The sequence below is a fragment of the Sus scrofa genome, chromosome 13 (assembly GCF_054392235.1).
Source record: "Sus scrofa isolate SSC_HxYL_T2T_F1_AM1 chromosome 13, Sscrofa_HxYL_maternal_Yorkshire_Landrace_v2.0, whole genome shotgun sequence".
In the NCBI taxonomy this organism is placed as follows: domain Eukaryota; kingdom Metazoa; phylum Chordata; class Mammalia; order Artiodactyla; family Suidae; genus Sus; species Sus scrofa.
In genome coordinates, this window is record NC_139395.1 from 102,130,215 (window position 1) to 102,147,459 (window position 17,245).

Below are 17,245 nucleotides of genomic sequence, written 5' to 3' on the forward strand. Positions count from 1 at the left end.
TGGTACCTTATCAAACTGACAAGCTTTTGCACAGCAAAGGAAGCCATAAAAAAAAAGACAACATACAGAATGGGAGAAAATAGTTTTAAATGATGGAACTGACAAGAGCTTAATCTCTAAAATATACAAACAACATATACAACTCAACAGCAAAAAAAACCAACAACCAATGGAAAAATAGGCAAAAGACCCGAATATACATTTCTCCAAAGAAGATATATAGATGGCCAACAAGCACATGAAAGAATGCTCAACATCACTGATTATTAGAGAAATGCAAATCAAAACTACTATGAGGTACCACCTCACACCAGGCAGAATGGCCATCATTAAGTGTACAAATAACAAATGCTAGAGATGGTTTTGGAGAAAAGGGAACACTCCTGCACTGTTAGTGGGAATGTAAATTGGTACAACCGCTATGATAAACAGTGTGGAGGTAACTTAGAAAACTATATATAGAACTACTACATGACCGAACAGTTACACTCTTGGGCATATATCCAGACAAAATTTTCCTTGAAAAAGACACATGCACCCCTATGTTAATAGCAGCACTGTTCACAATAGCCAAGACATTGAAACAACCTAAATGTTCATCAGCAGATGAATGGATTAAGATGTGGTATATATATACACAATGGAATACTACTCAACCATAAAAAAGAACAAAATAATGCTATTTGCAGCAACACGGGTGGAACTAGAAACTCTGATACTAAGTGAAATAAGTCAGAAAAAGAAAGACAAATACCAGCTGATATCACTTATATCTGAAATCTAATATATGACACAAATAAACCCTTCCACAGAAAAGAAACTCATGGACTTGGAGAACAGACTTGTTGCCACAGTGGAAGAGGGATGGAGTGCGATGGGCTGGGAATCTGGGGATAATAGATACAAATGATTGCCTTAGGAAGGAATTAGCAATGAGATCCTGCTGTATAGCACTGGAAATTATATCTAGTCACTTATGATGGAGCATGATGAAGGATAATGTTAGAAAAAGAATGTATAGATATTAGTGTGACTGGGTCAATTTGCTGTACAGTAGAAAATTGACAGAACACTATAAACCAACTGTATTGGAAAAAGTAAAAATCATTTTAAAAAATTTAAAAAAATCCTTAGCATCATAGTGAAAAGAGCATTACCAAAGCTTAGCAATTAGTGATATTTAATTATGTTTGACATATAACAAACCCTTTTTAGTATTTACTGTGCTATATTGACAAAATTATAAGGTATTTAAACTGTACATTGTGTGATTTAATGCACATATACCTTGTGAAAGATTCTCAAAATCTAGTTAATTAACACATCCATCACATATTTATCTTTCTTTTTTTTGGTGGGAACATTTAAGTTATACTTTAAAAATTATATTATAGAATGTTAACTACAATAACCATGTTTTACATTAGATTCATATCCATCTTATTCATCTTAATAGTTGAAAATTGGTGCCATTTTACTAGCTTCTCCCAATTTCACCTACCCATCTACAACAACTTTTCTACTATTTCTAAGAGTTTGACTTTTTTATACTATAAAACATACCTTGCAGTATTTGGCTTTTCCTGTCTGATTTATTTTACTTAACATAATGCACTCAAGTTCTGCTCATGTTATGGCAAATGACAAAATTTCTTTCTCATAGCTGAGTAATATTCTATTGCATATAGAAGATACTATATATATTTGTGCATGTGTGCATATATATCATATATACATATTACATAGGCACATATACATATTATATATATTATATATAAACATTCATATATATATTCATTATCTGTCATGTGTTGATAGGTACTTAGGTCTTTCCATATCTCGGTTTTTATTGGTAATACCACAACAGACATGGAGTGAAGTTATTATTTCATGATACTGATTTCATTTCTTTGGTTGTATAACCAGAAGTGAGATTGCTGGGTAGTATGGTAGTTCTATTTTTAACTTCTAGAAAAACCTCTATATGTTTTCTATAGTGGCTGAATCAATTTACATTCCCAGCAATGGCATACAAAAGTTTCATTTTCTCCACATCATCATCAATGCTTGTTACCTTGTCTTTTTGATTATAGCAGTTCTACAGCTGTTTGATACCTCACTCTGGTTCTGATTTGCTTTTTCCTAATGATTGGTAATGTTGAGCATCTTTTCTTATACCTGTTTACTGTTTTATGTCTTTCTTAGAAAAATGTCTATTTGGGTCCTCTGCCAATTTTTTAATTGGATTGTTTGATTTCATTTGCCATTGAGTTATATGAACTCTTTATATATATTGGATATTATCCCCTAATCATATATATGATTTGAAAATGTTTTCTCCCATTTCATAGGTTGCATTTTTATGTTGTTAATTGTTTACTTTGCTGTGTAGCAGCTATTTAGTTTGATGCAGTTGTATTTGTTTTATAGTTTAAGGTCTTATGTTCAAGTCTTTCATGCATTTTGAGTTGATATTTGTTTATAGTGTAAGATAGGAATCCAGATTTATCTGCATGTTATTGCCCAATTTTTTCCAAAACAATTTATTAAAGGGACGATGTATTTCCCCTTGTACACTCTTGGCAACTCTGTGGTAGATTAATTGACCTTATGAGCATGAATTTAGTTCTGGTTTCTCTATTCTGTTCCATTGATATAGGTGTCTGTTTTTATGCCAATACCATACTCCTCTATTACAGCCTTGTAACATAGTTTGAAATCACAGAGCATAACATCTCCAGCTTTATTCTTTCTCAAGATTGATTTGGATATTTGAGGACTTTTTTGATTCCATACAAAATTTAGGGTTGTTCTATTTCTGTGAAAAATACCATTGTAATTTTGATAGGGACTGCATTCACTTTGTATATTTCTTTAGGTATTATGAATGTTTTAACAATATTAATTATCCCAATCTATGAGGGTAGGATGTCTTTTCATATGTGTCATCTTTAGTTTCTTTCATTGGTGTCTTATAGTTTTCAGTGTACAGGTCTTTCATCTCCTTGGTTAAATTTATTCTTAGATATATTATTCTCTTTGATGTAATTGTAAATGAAGTTTTGTCTGATAGTTTTAGTGGGTATAAAACAACTGAGTTTTTTTATTTCTTTTCTGGAGTAAGTCCTGGTTGCAGCAGAAGTCAGTAGTGGTAACCAGCACTTCTTAGTTTTAAGAGTTGCAACACATGCACTCTTAGGTCTCTCATACCTCCTACTTTTTTTTGAGTTATATTTGATTAACTATATATATTAGTTTCAGGTGTACAATATAGTGATTCAGAAATTTTATAGATTTTCATCCATTCATAGTTATTATAAAATATTGGCTGTGTTCCCTGTGTTGTACAATATACCCTTGTTGCTTTTTAAATCTTATACATAGTCAGTTACACCTAAATCTCCTACCCCTATCTTGCCCCTTCTCCCTTTCCTTTCCACACTGGTAACCACTAGTTTGTTTTTTATATATGTGTGTTTATTGTTATATTCACTAGTTTGTTTTAATTTTTAGATTCCACTTTGAAACACAACTGATTTTTATATATTGATTTTTGTGTCCTGCACTTTTACTGAATTTTTTTATTATTTCTAACAATGTTTTGGTGTAGTGTTCAGGATTTTCTTTATATAATATCATATCATCTTCAAATATTGGTTTTATCCTTCCTTTCTGATTTGGATGGTTTTATTTCTTTACCTTGCCTAATTTCTCTGGCTGGGACATTCTGTACTATGTTGAACAAAAGTGGTGGTGGGAGCATGCATTAACTGATCTGAGGAGAAGCTTTCATTTTTTTTAATCATTGAGTATGATGTTAGCTGTGTGTCACATATGGTTTTTATTATGCTGAGGTATGTTTTCTCTATAGCTAGTTTATTGAGAGTTTTTTTTTTAAATCATGAATCAGTGTCAAGTTTTGTCATATGCTTCTTTTTGCATTTATTGAGATCATATAATTTTTATCCTTCATTTATTAAGGTCCTATCTCACACTGATTTTGCAGACGTCAAACCATCCTTGCATCCCTAGAATGAGTCACACCTGATCATGGTATATAATGCTTTGAATGTATTGTTAAATTTGGTTTGCTAGAATTTTGTTAGAGATTTTTGCCTCTATGTTCATCAGGGATATTGGTCTGTAATTTTGTCATCTTGTAGTATCCTTGTCTAGTTTTAGTATCAGAATAATGCTGGCCTTATAGATGAGTTTGGGAGTATTTCCTCCTCTTTTACTTTTTGAAGAGTTAAGAACAATTGGTATTAATTCTTTTTAAATGTTTGATAAATTGACGAGTGGAATCATTGGGTCTCAGGCTTTTCTTTCTTGGAATGTTTTAATCTCCTTACTAGTGATTAGTCTGTTCAGATGTTTATTTCTTCATGATCTAGTCTCTGTAAGTTGTATGTTTCTGGGAATTCAGCCATTTCTTCTAAGTTTAAAAATTTGTTGGCATTTCATATTCATAGTAGTCTCTTCTGATCTCCTGTATTTGTGTCTATTGGTTGTAATGTATCCTCTTTTATTTCTAATTTTATTTATTTGAGTCTTATCTTTTTTTGGCAAGTTTAACTAAAGGTTTATCTGTTTTATTTTTCTTTTCAAAAAAGAAGACAAGATCTTAGTCTAATTAATGTTTTCTAATATATTTTAATTATTTATTTCATTTATTTCCTTCCTTCTACTAATTTTGGGTTTAGTTCTTTCTTTTCTTCTAGTTCCTTGAAGTTTAATTTAGGTTGTTTGATATTTTTCTCTTTTCTTTTTTGTTTTCATTTTTATTTTTATTTATTTTTTTAATTATTTTTATTTTTTTAATAGTTATTTCCCAAATACAATTTTTTTTTCTACTTTACAGCATGGTGACCCTGTTATACATACATGTGCACATTCTATTTTCTTACATTATCATGCTCCATCATAAGTGACTAGACATAGTTCCCAGTGCTACACAGCAGGATCTCATTGCTAATCCATTCCTAAGGCAATAGTTTGTATCTATTAACCCCAAGCTCCCCTATCACCCCACTCCCTCCTCCTCCCCTTTGGCAACCACAAGTCTATTCTCCAAGTCAATGATTTCCTTTTCTGTGGAGATGTTCATTTGTGCCATATATTAGATTCCAGATATAAGTGATATCATATGGTATTTGTCTTTCTCTTTCTGACTTACTTCACTCAGTATGAGAGTCTCTAGTTCCATCCATGTTGCTGCAAATGGCATTATTTTGTTCTTTTTTATGGTTGAGTAGTATTCCATTGTGTATAAATACCACATCTTCCTAGCACAACCATCTGTCAATGGACATTTGGGTTGTTTCCATGTCTTGGTTATTGTGAATAGAGCTGCAGTGAACATGCATGTGCATGTGTCTTTTTAAGGAAAGTTTTGTCTGGATATATGCCCAAGAGTGGGGTTGCTGGTCATATGGTAGTTCTAAGTATAGATTTCTAAGATACCTCCATACTGTTCTCCATAGTGGTTGTACCAGCTTACATTCCCACCAGCAGTGCAGGAGGGTTCCCTTTTCTCCACACCCTCTCCAGCATTTGCTATTTGTGGACTTATTTATGATGGCCATTCTGCCTGGTGTGAGGTGGTATCTCATGGTAGTTTTGATTTGCATTTCTCTAATAATCAGGGATGTTGAGCATTTTTTCATGTGCTTGTTGGCCATCTGTACATCTTCCTTGGAAAAATGTCTATGCAGGTCTTTTGCCCATTTTTCTGTTGAGTTGTTGGGTTTTTTTGCTGTTGAGTTGTATAAGTTGCTTGTGTATTCTAGAGATAAAGCCCTTGTCTGTTGCATCATTTGAAACTATTTTCTCCCATTCCATAAGTTGTGTTTTTTGTTTTTTTTTGATTTCCTTTGCTGTGCAAAAGCTTGTCAGTTTGATTAGGTCCAATTGGTTTATTTTTGTTCTTATTTCTGTTGCTTTGGGAGACTGACCTGAGAAAATATTCATAACGTTTATGTCAGAAAATGTTTTGCCTATGTTATCTTCCAGGAGTTTGATGGTGTCTTGTCTTATATCTGTCTTTAAGCCATTATGAGTTTATGTGCATGGTGTTGTGGGTGTGTTCTAGTTTCACTGATTTACATGCAGCTGTCTAGGTTTCCCAGCACCATTTGCTGAAAAGACTGTCTTTTTCCCATTTTATGTTCTTGCTTCCTTTGTCAAAGATTAATTGACAAAGGTGTCTGTGTTTATTTCTGGGTTCTCTCTTCTCTTCCATTGGTCTGTAGGCCTGTTTTGGTACCAGTACCACACTGTTTTGATGACTGTGGCTTTGTAATATTGCTTAAAGTCTGGGAGAGTTATGCCTCCTGCTTGGTTTTTGTTCCTCAGAATTGCTTTGGCAATCCTAGGTCTTTTCCGGTTCCATATAAATTTTTGGACTGTTTGTTCAAGCTCTGTGAAAAATGTCATGGGTAATTTGATAGGGATTGCACTGAATCTGTAGATCGCTTTGTGTAGTATGGCCATTTTTACAATACTAATTTTTCCAACCCAGGAGCATGGAATAACTTTCCATATCTTTACATCTTCTTTAATTTCTTTCATTAATGTTTCATAGTTCTCAGCATATAAGTCTTTTACCTCCTTGGTCAGGTTTATTCCCAGGTACTTGATTTTTTGGAGTGCAATTTGAAAAGGTATTGTATTTTTGTATTCCTTTTCTAATATTTCATTGCTGGTATACAGAAAAGTGACTGATTTCTGAATATTAATCTTATATCTTGCTACTTTGCTGAATTTGCTGATCAGTTCAAGTAATTTTTGGTTTGAGTCCTTAGGATTTTCTATATATAGTATCATGTCATCTGCATACAGTGACAGTTTTACCTCTTTTCTTCCTATTTGGGTACACTTTATTTCCTTTGTTTGTCTGATTGCTCTGGCTAGGACTTACAGTACTATGTTGAATAGCAGTGGTGAGAGTGGGCATCCTTGTCTTGTTCCAGATTCTAGTGGAAAGGCTTTCAGCTTTTCTCCATTATTATATTTGCTGTCGGTTTGTCATAAATGGCTTTGATTATGTTAAGGTATGTCCCCTCTATACCCACTTTGGTAAGTTTTTATCATGAATGGATGTTGGACATTGTCAAATGCTTTTTATGCGTCTATTGAGATGATCATGTGGTTTTTTACTTTTCTTTTGTTAATGTGGTGTATGACATTGAAGGATTTGCATATGTTGAACCATCCTTGTGCCCCTGGGATGAATCCCACCTGGTCGTGGTGTATGATCTTTTTCATATGTTGTTGGATTCAGATGGCTAAAATTTTGTTGAGAATTTTTGCATCTATATTCATCAATGATATTGGCCAATAGTTTTCTTTTTTGGTGGTCTCTTTGTCTGGTTTTGGAATTAGGGTGGTGATGGCATCATAAAATGTCTTTGGGAGTGTTCCTTCTTCTTCAACCTTTTGAAAAAGTTTAAGGAGGATGAGTATTATTTCCTCTTTGTATGTTTGGTAGATTTCACCTGTGAAGCTGTCTGGTCCTGGACTTTTATTTGTAGGAAATGTTTTTATGATGTATTCAGTTTCATTTCTTCTTGATTCTGTTTTGGCAGGCTGTGAGTCTCTAGAAAGTTGTCCATTTCTACCAGATTGTCAAATTTGTTAGCATACAGTTGTTCATAGTATTCTCTCACACTTTTTTGTATTTCCGTAGTATCTGTTCTGACTTCTCCCTTTTCATTTCTGATTTTGTTTATTTGGGTTTTTTCTCTCGTCTTCTTGGTGAGTCTAGCCAGAGGTTTGTCAATTTTGTTTGCCTTTACAAAGAACAAGCTCTTGGTTTTATTGATTCCTTCTATTTTTTTTTAAATCTCTATTTTATTGATTTCCGCTTCGATCTTTATGATTTCCTTACTTCTGCTGACTTTAGGTCTTTTTTGTTCTTCTTTTTCTAACTCATTTAGGTGTTGGGTTAAGTTGTCAATTTGACATTTTTCTTCTTTTTTGAAGAAGGCTTGTATTGCTATGAATTTCCCTCTGAGCACTGCTTTTGCAGCATCCCATAGATTTTGAGTGGATGTGTTTTCATTATCATTTGTCTCAATGTATTTTTTAATTTCCTTCTTGATTTCCTCATTGACCCATTGGTTTTTTAGTAGCATGTTGTTTAGTCTCTATGTAGTAGGTTTTTTCTCATTTCTTTTCCTATGGTTGACTTCTAGTTTCATGGCATTGTGGTCAGAGAAGATACTTGAAATAATTTCTATATTTTTAAATTTGTTGAGGTTAGCTTTGTGCCCCAGAATGTGATCAGTTTTTGAGAATTATCCATGTGCACTTGAGAAGAATGTATATTCTGATTTTTTTGGATGTAATGTCCTGAAAATATCAATTAAATCTAACTTTTCTATTGTGTCCTTTAGGATCTCTGTTCCTTTATTGGTTTTCTGTCTAGAGGATCTGTCCATTGTTGTGAGTGGGGTGTTAATATCTCCTACTATGATTGTATTCCCATTGATTTCTCCTTTTATGTCTGTTAGTATTTGTTGTAGGTATCTGGGTGCTCCTATATTAGGGGCATATATATTAACTATTGTAATATCCTATTCTTGAATGGATCCTTTAACCATTAAATAGTGTCCTTCTTGTCTTTCTTAATGGCCTTTGTTTTATTTATTTATTTTTTTTATCTTTTTGCCTTTTCTAGGGCTGCTCCCATGGAATATGGTAATTCCCAGGCTAAGGGTCTAATCAGAGCTGCACCCACCGGCCTACACCAGAGCCACAGCAATGCAGGATCTGAGCCATGTATGCAAGCTACACTACAGCTCATGGCAACGCCAGATCCTTAACCCACTGAGCAAGGGCAGGGATCGAACCCGCAACCTCATGGTTCCTAGTCAGATTCGTTAACTACTGCACCCCAATGGGAACTCCTTAGTGGACTTCATTTTAAAGTCTATTTTGTCCGATATGAGTGTTGCAACTCCTGTTTTCCTGCCTTGTCCATTGGCATGAAATATCTTTCTCCATCCCCTCACTTTCAATCTATATGTGTCCTTTGCTCTAAGGTGAATTTCTTCTAGGCAGCAGATTGAAGGGTTTTGCTTTTTTATCCAATATGCCACTCTGTCTTTTGATTGGAGCATTTAGTCCATTGACATTTAAGGTGATTATTGGTAGATACATATTTAACGTGATTTTGAAGCTTGTTTTCCAGTTGATTCTATGTTTCCCTTTTCTTCATTTTTTGGGTTGGATGGTTTCCATTTATTTTATGCTTCAGTACTTTTCAGTTTTTGTGAATGTAATGTTTGGTTTTGATTTGTGGTTGCCCTGTTTTTTAAGCACATTAAGCCCTTTGTATATCTGCTTGCTTTTACCTGATAGTTATATAGGATCAAATATATCATTAAAATAAAAAAAAGAATCTGTATTTTCTACTTTCTTTGCCCACATTGTCTGATTTTGATGTCTTTTTTTTTTTTTAGCATGTTCATGTTTATATTTTTATGCTGGCTTATTTAAGTGATTGCTCTCTGATTGTGGTTTCCTCTTCCTAATTCTTCCTTTTTTCTTTTTTCTCTCCTTTTTTTTTTTTAATTTAGAGAAGCCCTTTCAGTATTTCTTTTAGAATTGGTTTAGTGTTGCTGTACTCTTTAGCTTTTGTTTGTTGGAGAAATTCTTTATTTCCCCTTCTAATTTAAATGATATTCTTGCTAGATAGAGTATTCAAGGTTGCAATTTTTTTCCTTTCAGCATTTTAAATATATTTTGCCACTTCCTTCTGGCCTGTAGTGTTTCTGTAGCAAAATCAGCTGATAGCCTTATGGGGGTTCCCTTAAAATTAATGTTTTGCTTTTCTCTTGCTGCCTTTAGAATCTTCTCTTTAACTTTTGCCATTTTTTTATAATATATTTTGGTGTGGGCCTGTTTGGGTTCAGTTGTTTGGGGACCGCTGTGCTTCCTGTATCTTGATATCAGTATCCTTTAGATTTGGAAAGTTTTCAGCCATAATTTCTTCAAATATATTTTCAATCCTTTTCTTCTTCTTTTCCTTCTGGAATTGCTATTATGCATAGATTGGCCTGCTTTATGTTTTCCCATAGATTTCATATTGCTTTCATGTTTTTTCACTTGTTATTCTGTCTGCTGTCCTGCTTGGGTGATTTCCATCATTTTATCTTCCACATCACTAATTCGTTCCTCTGCATTATTCATTCTATACTTTATTGCCTTAAGCTCAGTTTGTATCTTTGCTAATGAATTTTCTAGTTTTTCTTGGCTCCTCCTTATATTTTGTAGTTCCTTTCTAAAGGATCTGCATTACAGTTAATATTATATCTTAATTCCTTCAGTGTTTTCAATACCTCCCTTTTGAACTTAATGTCTGTCAGACTACAGAGGTCTATTACATTGTTGACTGCTTTAGGTGAATTCTCCTGTTCCTTTAACTGCAAATCGTTTCTGTGCTTCTTTATCTTGCTTGTGTTTTTCTTTTTCTGTGAATTTGGGGAGGCCAAACTATAGTCTTGTAAGGCTACTTCTATGCAAGAATGTCCCTTTGCATTTTTGGGGGGGGGGCGGTTCTATTTATTTTTGGTGTGGGAGTTTGAATATTTACTGTCTCTTTCTTTGGTGTGAGCAGTCTGTTGTTCCCAGGATGCTCAGTCTGTTTTCAGGGAGAAGGAGGCAGTGGGTAGGGCCAGCAGTCAGTGCCTGGTCATTGGGCTCTCAATAGCAGCAAAGACTTGCAGGAAGGTGCCACAGTCTATGCTTAGTTGCAGGGCCCTGGGAAGTGGTAATAAGCTCTAGGCAGATTTTCAAGGTGACCAGAGCATTTGGCAGCAGCAACAGCAGGGTGCGTGAGTTCCCAGGGGAGTGAGAGCAACAACAGCTTGTGTTTGATTACAATGCCCTCCTATGAGGTGATTGGAACTGCAGGTGGTGCCTGTTCAGGGACCACTATTGGGAGCAGGCCATGACTATCTTTAGAGTCAGTGATAACTGCAGTGGTTTGTCCCTGCACCTGTAGACCATGCATGAAGCAACCTGTCTCACTTAGCCCACATATAAGGTGTTGTAAAGGGTGCTCCTAGTTGCAGTATCCTGGGAAGTGACAGAGATCAGGCATGTGGGTACTGCCAGAAACGTTTGGCAGTGGCAACAGCAGGGTGGGTATGTTCCTGGGGGTGCAAGAGCACCAACAGGTAGTATTCAGTCACAATGGCCTTCTCTGTGGTGCCCTTGAGGTGAATGGGGCTGCAAGTGATTTCTGTTCAAATATCTCCAATGTCAGTGGGCCATGCCAACCTCTGGAATCAGGGGTAACTGCAGCGGTTTGCCCCTGCTGTCTGCAGACCATGCAAGAAGCACCCTGTCCCACTTAGCCCATGCAGGAGGTGCTACACCAGTTGCTCCTAGTTGTAGGGTGTTGGGGAGGGACAGTGATCAAGTGTCTGGGTGTCACCCAGAGTGCTTGGCAGTGGCAGCTGCAGGATGAGTGTGTTCCCAGGGGAGTGAGAGCAACAGTGTATAGTGTTTGGTTGCAACGCCCCTTTTTTTCTTTTTTGTCAACCCCTGAGGTGACTGGGGTCACTGGTGGAGCCCACTCACAGACCCCCAGTGGTGACAAGACATGCCTCCTTCTGGCCTCTGAGACCACCGCCACATTCTGTCCCTGCCACCTGTAGATCGTGCAAGAGGCACCATGTTGCACTTAGCCCTCTTATGCCCTTAGCCCACACAATAGTTTCCTGGCCACTGGTAGTCTGCACAACACCTAATCTCCCCTAAATGAGCAAGAGGCTTCTTGTCACCTGTAGCCTCTGCAGAGCTACCCCACCCTCTAAGCCCGTGGGCATGTTCATACTCCAGAGCAGGGAGTTTTCTATGGCGGCCCGCTGTTCCCCCTCTCCCCTGCCCAACAATGGCGCCTTGCCTCTCCTGCAGGCATGGACCTTCTCCCAGGTTCCCTCTGCAGTGGCATTCCCCTCCTTAGCCTGTGGTGCACCGTTCCTTAGCCCCTCATGCCATCCCCAATTCTCTTCCAGGGACTGACCTCCGGAGCCTGAGTCTCAGTGCCCAGTCCCTGCCTGGGTGTCTAAGGCTGTGGTGTCTGGACAATTGGTTCAGATGGTCTTTGTGGTGCCCACTCTGCTTTGCTGTTCTCAGTCCAGCCACCATGCTTTTCTCCATGACTTTGAGGCCCAGCCAACTCAACCGATCTTTCATTAGTTAGTTTATTTTCTCCTTCATGGCTCCCTCTCAGGGATGCTAGTCCCAACCTGATTCCTTTTCCCTCTTTTTTTTTTTTGTTCTACCCAGTTACGTCAATAGTGTATTGCCCTTTTTGGAGGTTTAAGTTCTGCCAGCATTCAGTTGATGTTCTGTGCTAGTAGTTTTACATGTAGATGCGTTTTTTTTTAATGTGTTTGTGGGAGAAGGTGTGTGCGACCTCTTACTCCGCCATCTTGCTCCGCCTCCCTTTCTCTTCTTAATGTAGGCTTTATCACTGTGAACTTCTCCCTTAGAACTGCTTTTATTACATTCCATACATTTTGGTATGTTGTATTTCCAAATATATTCTACCTTGTCATTACTATGTAAGTATTATTTTATGTCCTAAGTTATTAGAATGTCCAAAATTTAGCCAGAATTTATTTTTACATTAATATGGGATCTTGCCCTTAATACTGAATTTCAAGAGGATTTAATATCCTAGCAATAGTTGGTATAAACAATATATTTTTACACTTAAAAATTTATCTTCTAAAAATTAAAAGAGGACATAAGATTTGAAGTGTCACTTTATCAAAGAAGATATCCTAATGGCAAATAAGCACATCAGAAAATGCTGAATGTTATTAGTAATCAAGGAAAAGGAAATTAAAACTGCCATCATTACACATCCACTAAAATTTCTAAATTTTTAAAAGGTGGGCTAAATAAGTGTTGATAAAGATGTGGAGCAACTGAAACTCTCACATATTGATAATAGCATTAAAACACATAAGAGCCATTTTCAAAAGAGCTTAGCAGTTTTAAAAAGTAAACACATACTTATCATATGACCAAGAAATCACCATCTTAGATATTTACCCAAAGGAAATGAAAACATGTCACAAAACACTCAATATTCAGATTTTCCCAGCAGCTTTGTTCAGAATATCAAAAACTTTAAACAATCCTACCATATGGGACACCATGGATGAAACTTGAGGGGATTAGGCTAAGTAAAATAAGCCAGTCACAGAAGGATAAACATGGCATGTATTTGCTTATATGAGGGATCAAAAATTGTCAAATCGTGGAAGCAGAGAGTAGGATGGTGGTTTCTGGAGGCTGGCAGGGGGAAGGAGAGATTATGTAGTTGCTGCTCATGGGATAGAAATTTTCAGTTATGTAAGATGAATAAATTCCAGAGACCTGCTATATAACATCATGACTATAGTTTTAACTGTACTGTATTATACACTTAAAATTTTGTTAAGAGGCTATGGGAGATCCCATTGCGGTGTAGTAGAAACAAATCCGACTAGGAGCCATGAGGTTGTGGGTTCGATCCCTGGCCTTGCTCAGTGGGTTAAGGATCCGGCATTGCCATGAGCTGTGGTGTAGGTCGCAGACATGGATTGGATCTGGTGTTGCTGTGGCTCTGGTGTTGGCTGGCAGCTGCAACTCTGATTAGACCCCTAGCCTGGGAGCCTCCATATGCCATGGGTGCAGCCCTAAGAAGACCAAAAAATAATAATAATAATAATAAAAAATTTTGTTAAGAGGCTAGATTGTGTATTAAATATTCTTGCCACAATAACAGTAACAACAAATATTAGGAAAAACTCAAAAGCTCAACTGATAAATGGATAAAAAATCATAGTAAATCTTATCCAGCAATAAAAAGAAACAAACTTATGAGATATTGTAAAACATGGATGAAAATCTAAAGCATCTTTCTGAGTGAAAAAAGCCAGACACTAAGGTAAAATGTTACACAATCCCATTGTAATAAATTTTTTAAATGCCAAACTATAGTAACAGAAATTATATATATATTTTTTTAAGGGATAGGGGTCAAGTGAGAGAGGAGTGAGTACAAGAGGGAAATGGATATTTTTGGACGATTGATATGCTTAATATCATAATCATGATGGGCATTACCCTACTGTGTACCCTTGTTAAAACTTTTCAGATTAATCTCAATAAACCTTACCTAAAATATATCTAAGGTATTATAGAAATAGTTTTAATATTTCTAAAATTGTGGGTGAATTTTCTTTGTTTATTCAATAAACATACATATGTATCTTGCTATCTATTCAAAATCCATTCTTACACCTAACATAGTAGCTATGTGAAATCCATTCTTACTCCTAACATAGTAATAGAGTTAAAACTGGGCCAGCTGGGATTGCTTTTCCCACCTTTTCTTTGTGTTAGCTGTGGTCAAGTGTTTAAGCTCAATCAATAGCATGTGAATGGAAAGGATATTTGCAATCTCTGTTTTATTTTTTGATTAAGAGAAAAGCTTTGAACCTTGGCTTTCATTCTTTGCCCACTACTCTTCTAGAATGCAAATGATCAGGATGACCTTAGAAGTCATGTGTGGCGTAGTTACTGCCAGTCTCTGTGGCATAGAGCTACTATTTCACTAGGAAGGCTCAATTTGGACTGTTCTGAATGAAAAATGACTTCTTTGTTCTTTAAGCCAACAATTATGGGGGGTTTCTTTGTCATTAAGTAGCCTGTCTTACCTTGACTAAAACACTTTCCTTAACTAAATTTTCTTTTTCCTCTGAGAGTATTTTTAAGATCTATTGTTCAGTGAAGAAAGCAATTTATAGAACAATGTATACTGTAAGCTGCCATCTGTTGAAAATTGTTGCTAATATTTGGGGGCAAATTGAATGACTGGGAGACAGGGACAGAAGGGAGAATTTTATTATATGCAGTTGTGGAATGGCATTCATGGAAAACACTTGGATTTTTAATTTTGTACCACGTGATTATATAATATGTTAAACAATAGAGGTAAAATTGGGAGATAAAATATAAAAAATAATTTTTGACCCACTGTTTCTATCATATTTAGTTTCAGACACTCTGTAGACATGTTACATACATGAAGAGATACTGTGGAGTCAGAGAAGGATTATAGAACAAGTGTTCATTACTTTGCAGAATTTTAACATATAATAGGATGTCAGTAAATATTTCATCCTCTTCTTCATCTTTGCATGGTACTTGACAATCTCATTCTGAAGTGTGGGCATGCAAACTTCTGTGGAATGGAAGGTGATTTGAGGTTGTCCAGGAGGTGCTTATCTGTGGTACAAGAACTGAAATTATTGAGCATTCACTCACAGCATGATTCTCTTTTCAGTCTTTCTAACTAATATCAAATTTTACCTCAGCTTACTTTTTATTGAAGTATTGTTGATTTACAATGTTGTTAATTTCTGCTATACAACAAAGTGATTCAATTACATATGTGTGTATACACTTTTTCATATTCTTTTCCATTATGATTTATCTCAGGATATTGAATATGGTTCCCTGTGGTATCCTGTAGGACCTTGTTGTTGACCTTAGCTTATTTTTAACATATATCTAACACTTGACAATCTGCATCACGCTCAGGACTGTCTAGCTAGAACTTAGTGGATGCATGTATGCCTATTTTACTCTACCACATATGCCTACTCTACTCTTAACTTATATTAAATAAGAACTGATATCATCCTCTATTCACAAAACTGATTTTCTAGGTTTACTTCAATAAAAATTTGGATCAATTAAAGAAAAATTCTTGGTTAAAAAAAAATAGTTCAAGTTATTTAGGGATAAGGCCAAAAAATTACAGAAGGATATGTAAAGTATTTTTTGTTTTGTTTTTTTGGCCATGCCCATAATCTGTGGAAATTCCCTGGCCAAGAATCAAACCTGTGCTACAGCAGCAACCCAAGCCCCTATAGTGAGAACCCCAGAAGAAAGACAAGTAAAATTATATTGAACACTTACTCTTGAAAAATTTTCCTTCTCTCTTGAGGGTTTTCTAAACCACTCTTATTTTTCTTTTCTATGAATTGTTAAACTCACTTAAGAGTTTTCTTTAATCAATCCTATGCTGCCTTTTGATAGTCTTACTATAGTATTTTATTTATGCATTTCATTAAGTATTTGTTGAGAAACTATTATATTAGGCACCGTGTTGGAGCTGAAAGCACAATGGTGACCTATGTTGAAACAGATATGTTCACATTTTGAAAAATAAAATTTTAGAGAATAAATTTATGATATATTGTATACTGAAGGGTAGCTAAATCTCATTAAGAAATAATATTAGGAGTTCCCGTCATGGTGCAGTGGTTAACGAATCCGACTAGGAACCATAAGGTTGCGGGTTCGGTCCCTGCCCTTGCTCAGTGGGTTAACGATCCGGCGTTGCCGTGAGCTATGGTATAGGTTGCAGACCCGGCTCGGATCCCGCATTGCTGTGGCTCTGGTGTAGGCCGGTGGCTACAGCTGATTCGACCCCTAGCCTGGGAACCTCCATATGCCGCAGGAGCAGCCCAAAGAAATAGCAAAAAGATAAAAATATATATATATATATTAAAAAGGCATGGTATACCCAGTGTTAGCACTCTGCTCACTATAAGCTGATTCTATGAAGCACTGAGTCACTCTGTCTCTACATACAACCCATCCGTCATTGCACACATAAAAACTTTAGGGATATTCATTCTATCTGAAAAGACAAACAGAAACCCATAAAGTAGACTAATTTTTGTATAAAAATTATAGCAGGATAACAAATCAGAAATGTAAGTAGGGAGGAAATAAGGCAAGTTGAATTTTGAATAGAATGATCTAATTTACCTAATATTTAAAAGTTGTGTGTCAACTCATTCTTGGCTATCATTTTTATCATCTGAATTATATGTATTGATGCTTTTTTTTCCAGTTGTGTGTTTAACAGTGCAAATGATGAAGCATTTTACAAGTCTGAGGAGAGATTTCAAAATGTTATGAGGAAATTTAGACCTAAGAGTAGATATTAGATATCTTAAGCATAGGAATGAATCAATGAATCATTGACCCTTGAATCATTTACTGAAAGTTTATTATCGTAAAATAATTATCATTATTGGAGGTTATTTTTTTAACCTCCAATCCACTAGTATTTTAGTGTAAAAGACATCTTCTTTTAACTACAGGCATAGGGTCCCTAGAAGACCTTGCCTAAGGCTACTGCCTCACATGATGTGGGACA

General features: G+C 35.8%; 1 protein-coding gene and 1 long non-coding RNA gene across 5 annotated transcripts in view; one reads left to right on the forward strand and one right to left on the reverse strand.

The window, feature by feature from the left end:
- The window catches only part of LOC110256311 (uncharacterized), a 611,762-nt gene that overhangs the window by 476,663 nt on the left and 117,854 nt on the right, over nucleotides 1-17,245 (forward strand). The window lies entirely within an intron of this gene.
- Nucleotides 1-17,245, reverse strand: part of LOC106508354 (uncharacterized) — a 460,477-nt gene that overhangs the window by 98,253 nt on the left and 344,979 nt on the right. For 2 of the 4 annotated variants that reach the window (XR_014824158.1, XR_014824155.1), the window contains one exon: nucleotides 12,767-15,297. The exons of 1 other annotated variant lie outside the window; for it this stretch is intronic. This is a non-coding gene — a long non-coding RNA (uncharacterized LOC106508354). Of the gene's footprint in view, nucleotides 1-12,766; nucleotides 15,298-17,245 lie in introns of those variants that run through there. One more of the 4 variants, XR_014824153.1, reaches the window with a different exon arrangement.